The sequence below is a fragment of the Pogoniulus pusillus genome, chromosome 4, assembly GCF_015220805.1.
Source record: "Pogoniulus pusillus isolate bPogPus1 chromosome 4, bPogPus1.pri, whole genome shotgun sequence".
In the NCBI taxonomy this organism is placed as follows: Eukaryota; Metazoa; Chordata; class Aves; order Piciformes; family Lybiidae; genus Pogoniulus; species Pogoniulus pusillus.
The window spans coordinates 10,536,655-10,542,956 of record NC_087267.1 but is presented as its reverse complement, the minus strand read 5'-3'; positions in this window follow the sequence as shown (position 1 = coordinate 10,542,956).

The window sequence follows — 6,302 nt, the reverse complement described above, 5'->3', positions numbered from 1 at the left end:
TCTTTAGGAAATGTTTTTGTTCAGGGTGTCTGTGGGAGAGACAGGTCTGATGAAATGCTGTTGTGATGGGGAATGAAAATGTGGGATGAACAATTGGTGAGACTAAGATGACTTCTGCATGACTCAGAAATACTGAGGAGATTATAAATACAGTAATAATCAGGACAAAGCTGTTCTGGATCTCAAAGTTGTTTCACTTGTTTCAGATACAGTCAGTTGAATAATGTCAGATATTTTAGGTTGCTTTGCTTCAAACGCTGTTTGCAATGCTTTTTTAAACCATAAAATGGTTCAGGTTGGAAGTAACTTCAAAGATCATCCAGTTCCAACCTCTCACCATAGGGACACCTCCCACTAGATCAGGTCGCTCAAGGCCTCATCCAACCTGGCCTTGAACACCTCCAGGGAGTGAGCAGCCACAACCTCCCTGGGCAACCTGTGCCAGCGTTGCACCACCCTCACTGGAAAGAGCTTCTTCCTAACATCTAGCTTAAATCTCCCATTTTCAAGTTTAAACCCGTTACCCCTCATCCAGTCATTACAAGACCTTGTAAATAGTCTCTCCTCAACCTCCTTGTAGATCCTTTTCAGATACTGGAAGGCTACTATCAGCCTCAAAGCCTTCTCTTCTCCAAGATCAAGACAACTCTTGTAGCTTGTCCTCACAGGAGAGGCTCTCCAGCCCTCTGATCATCTCCCTGTCCCTCCTCTGGACTCACTCCAACAGTTCGATGTCCTTGTGTTGGGGGCTCCAGACCTGTACACAGTATTTCAGGTGGGGTCTGATGAGAGCAGAGTCAATGGAGAGAATCACCTCCTCCTCTGTTTCAGCAGTTGTATGGTCTATATATCAGAATATTTAGAGTAATTTATGCTTTTTGTTTAGAAGCAAATAAAACTAGTCATTGACTTAGCACTCTTCTGAAAAGTGACTCTGAGATGTTGCAAAAACTTCATGAATGAGCAAGGAAGAAACAAGTTATAAAATCTGCTTTGTCTGATACATGTTTACAATGCTGATAATGGTTTCCCTGGCTTTTCTTTTCTTGATAAAACTGTTTAAAACGTTGCTCAAGTAGTAATAGTGAAGAAAGTCACCTGGCAAGTGCACTAATAGTGTGCAGTCCAATTGGTTCCAGAAACAAAGAGGCCTAGTAATGTCACTTTGAGCTAGGAAATGAGCATCTGCCCATGAAAGATGCAACTGAACTGGGAATAGGACAGGGGAAGCAACTCAATAAATGACACATCTAATTGTATCTCATATTATAAATACTAATGGTTGCTGAGCTGTGTCACCCAGGGCAGTCACTGCTCTAATCCTGAAAAAAGCTTATGGGCCATTCCGAACTGAGATATAAAATATTGCTGCTACAAATCTGATCTCTTCAGTTAAGGAATCCAGAACTTTTCATGTAAATAGTATGCTCTCCTTCCCCATTCGTTGTAATCCTCATTTTGGTCTACTTTGCTCAAATTCATGGTGGAGGTTTGGGGATGAGGTGGGTGTAAAATACAATCAGAGGTTTTTACAAGTGTGTTGCAGTCTCCGGAGGAGATGTTTTGCCAACACAGTGCAAACATCTGGTACTGCACATCACCACTTATTCCAGGTCTACTTCTAGCCTAATTTATATCTATGACACAGATGAAAACATTTTGAAAATGATGTCTACCTACCTTGGATCAAGCTAGATGCAGTGTTCTGATTTTCTGTTTTGGCCTTAGAGTTGATGTTCAGAACTATATTATGACAGCCCTTGATACTTATGAGAAAATCAGCCTTTGTAGTGCTGCAGGGATATTTTCCTCTATGTTCCTGTGCTCTTCTACTATATTTTGAGGAAGTAAGATGAGGAAATGCAGGAGGCTTTTAGTCCTCAAGAGCCCAGAGCGTTTCATGCAAGGAGAACCAATACCAGTCATTGTGCTGGTTTGGGTGTTCTCTGCCCCACTCACACTTTAGAAATCACCCAGACTAGACTCAGACAGCTCTGGAAATATGAATGAAGCTTATATTTACAGCTCAGCACAATATACAAGCAGATATTTACAGTATATACAGTTATAGACAGAAATATACAAGGTAAAAGGTAATACAGAAACACAACTCCCCTCCCAGAAACCTGAGTCCCCAGGAGGGGCTCTCAACCACCCCTGCACCTCCCCCTGCCCCTCTCAACCTTACCCCAGTCCCAAGGAAGAAGAGAGGTTCGGCCAGGGGGGTTAGGAAGCAAAGTGGATTAGTCCAAAATGGAGGGTGAGGTTAGAGAGATGCAGCTCAGCCAGCAGCCCAAGTGAGAGTGGTTATCTATGCTTTTATTTCTTGTTCCTATACATCTCAGCAAGCCTGGGAGTGAAGTAGACATCACCATTGCTTTCTTTCCACAGCCTGTAATCTAGTTCTTCTCGCCAAAGCATTCTAGCCTGCTTCAAACTAGCACAGTCACAAATACCTAAGACGTTAAAAATGTGTATTCTTTTACCACACATAACATAATGAAACCATGTTAAATTCAGTGATATTTACACTTCCCTGCAATTACTTGTACATTTTGCCCAAGCAGTGAAAATGCAGTTGCAAATACACTTATTCACACATTAACAGTTATACCCTTGGGAATACTTCAAACAAAACAGCATACAAATAGGCTGCTTATTTGTTTTAAGGACTTAAAAAAAAACCCAACCAAAAATTACATAGTCCATCTGTTCTCCAAACACTTCTAGTTAAACATTCAACTCTACAGTTTCAAAAAGGCATTTTTGCTAAATTGAACATTCTGTGTTGTGTGTGTATAAATCCTTGACTGCTAGAGGGAAGCAACAGAATACAAAAAAGCTTGGATTCCTGAAATTAAACTATGATGTAAATCAATGGATTTACACCCACTTAAACTACATTAGGTTACTTTTCTACCTTCTTAGAAAACCAGAAGACCAAAGTATTGTGTTTTGAAAGCTGAGTTAATCTTACATTTAGAGATTGTGACAAATGCCTCTAAAATCCCTGGAAGAGTACTTTCAGCATGTACTTGAGGAAATCACTCTTCAAAGAAGGGTTTATATCCCATAGATTTCTTTTTCCTGTGTTTCAGTGTTTAGGGCTAGAAATGGCTTATATGCTATTCAAAAGCAGGCTCCATTCTAAAACCAGGAAAAAATACTTGCTCATGTTACAAATGCATACAGACCAAAAAAAAGGGTGTTTAAGGAGAACTTATAATTGTCATTAAATGAACTTACATTATGCCACAGGCTGATTACCACGGGTAATAGGGTAAGAGACTTAATCCTTAGGAGACAGTTATGGCGTCTAGGTAAGGAAACAGGCACCAAGTTGTACCAAGCTGTGAAGGCCATAAAGCAATTAGATTAGACTTGAGGCCTCTTGTTTTACACAGACCACATTCCTTTCCAAGGCACTTTGATCCTACACTTTCACCCAGCTCTGTGGCCTGCTTTCAAGCCCATGGCTTGTGCTTCAGTGTACCAAATTCAGGCATTTCTATAGAATTGCTACATGTAACATTACTATATCCAACATTATTCTCAGAACAAAGTCATAGAATAATAGAATCAACCAGGTTGGAAGAGACCTCCAAGATCATCCACTCCAACCTATCCCCCAGCCCTAGCCAGTCAACTAGATCATGGCATTAAGTGCCTCATCCAGGCTTTTCTTGAACACCTCCAGGGATGGTGACTCCACCACCTCCCTGGGCAGCCCATTCCAATGGGAAATCACTCTCTCTGGGAAGAACTTCCTCCTAACATCCAGCCTATACCTACCCTGGCACAACTTGAGACTGTGTCCCCTTGTTCTATTGCTGGTTGCCTGGGAGAAGAGACCAACCCCCACCTGGCTACAACCTCCCTTCAGGGAGTTGTAGACAGCAATGAGGTCACCCCTGAGCCTCCTCTTCTCCAGGCTAAACAACCCCAGCTCCCTCAGCCTCTCCTCATAGGGTTTGTGTTCCAGGCCCCTCACCAGCTTTATTATTAATGGAAATTAGTGATTGTTATTAATTTCATGTTTTTAAATGCTTTTGTTTTAACCTGTGTCATTTTCCCATTGCAAAATGATGTGTTCCAACTTTGAACATTCTGAACTTTGCTCTTAAATTGTGTCAAGAATTTCTTTTGGGTGATTGAATTTTTGGCAAGCACTTCTTCTATTAAACATTAGTGATCCTTTCAGTTTTCATCTTACATCCTCAAACTACTATTCTTTACCTTGTTCTTAAATTTCCAAGGTAGAAATACCTTGAATAAATTGAAACAGATTTTAATCTGTTTTTTCTTTGCCTCTATTTTTATTTGGCCCTAAATTGTTCAGTCATGCATAGGAGAGCAATTCAATATGGTCATATTTTTTGTTTACATCAATTAATAAGTTAAATATTCTGATTTTTTTCCCCAGGAGCTAGCAACACTTTAAGAAATAATTCCTCAAAATTATTGTATTGTATTTCACTCTGCACAATATCTCTCCAGAAATAAATCTGTATATGCAAAACAGACATGGAGGCTCAAATTCTTTGTCATTGCAGATAGGAGGACAGATATTAAAAGTGTATTACAGTTATGGAGAAATATCATCACTCTGAGGAATGGTTATAATATTTTCAGTATATCCTGAAGATGCCAAATTCTGCTTTGTTGTTCTTTTAGAGGTGTTTCACAGTTATCACCATAAACACTATTTGGCCTAATCTGTTTTGGAATTCCAATACAGAAATAAAAAAAACACCATGAGGTGGCAGAAAAATAAAACCAAACTCCCTCCTTCCCTCTTTCCTTCCCTCCCTCCTTTCCTCTCTTATTCTCTTCCTCCCTTCCTTCCTTTTTCCTTTTCTTCCTGGATAAACCCATACATTTTCTGAAAGCATATAAAGGTGGCTTAATGGCAGGTCACAGGCTGGGGAAGGAGGATACAAATGAGACTATGAGAAAATATGAGACATCGCAAATTAAATTAAACCTATGAAAACCAGAAGCTGTAGGAGGAAATACATCTCATATACTGTGATGATTTCACTTGTTATCACAGCACTGAATTTAAGGATGAGTCATCAAGAATGAATATTACTGTATTCATTTGAAGATAATAAATGTTACTACTGATTTTGAATTGACAAAAAGAAGTTAAAATATCATCTATAAGCTGGAGAAGAAGAGGCTCAGAGGTGACCTCATTGCTGTCTACAACTACCTGAAGGGATATTGTAGCCAGGTGGGGGTTGGTCTCTTCTCCCAGGCAACCAGCAACAGAACAAGGGGACACAGTCTCAAGTTGTGCTGAGGAAAGTATAGGCTGGATGTTAGGAGGAAGTTCTTCCCAGAGAGAGTGATTGGCATTGGAATGGGCTGCCCAGGGAGGTGGTGGAGTCACCGTCCCTGGTTGGGCACTGTGGTAAAGGGTTGGACTTGATGATTTGTGAGGTCTCTTCCAACCTTGGTGATACTGTGATACTGTGAAAAGCCTGGCTGAGGCACTTAGTGCCATGGTCTAGTTGACTGGCTAGGGCTGGGTGCTAGGTTGAAGCCTGGCTGAGGCACTTAGTGCCATGGTCTAGTTGATTGGCTAGGGCTGGGTGCTAGGTTGGACTGGATGATCTTGGAGGTCTCTTCCAACCTGGTCGATTCTATGATTCTATGATTAAAGAATTTGCTTCTGTTGTATCTTAGCACAATAATGTTAACAAAGTTAAGACCAAATCTAAACCCAATCTCACAGCAAAAATACCTTGCAACCATCAAACTCCCATGTTGGGAATCACGTTCGGTGGAGCGCTATGGAAGATGACTCTTTGTTCACCAATATGGTTAGATGGTCAAATCCACTTTATTTCCGTGATACAGTGACTTATATGCATTCTAGCAAGAGGCGTGCTCAGCTTAAGATTGGTTACAGTCAGAGGGTCCAGAGTTACATGTAAGGTGTGCATAGGTTAACTTATCACAACATTCTAAGGGTCAGCCTCCCAGACCACCCACTCCAGCCCCCTTGGTTATCTAGTCTCTGCCCACTGCAGCTGTGTGTGGGGTGCTCAGTTGTTTACATCTCGATTTCCTAGCCTCGCTGGGAACCAAGGACGTTCTCAGCGCCAGTTACCCATGTTTATGACTTTATGTCCTCGACTGGTGAGAAGTTCTTCCACACTCCCAGGTCAAAATGAGGATAAATTCTGATACCTTGCATTACCTAAATTTATCTAGCCATTATTTATCTTTGTTACATATGTTTTAATAATTGTTTAGAGGACACCCAAATTGTGTAAGTGCTTTAGGGAATAGGT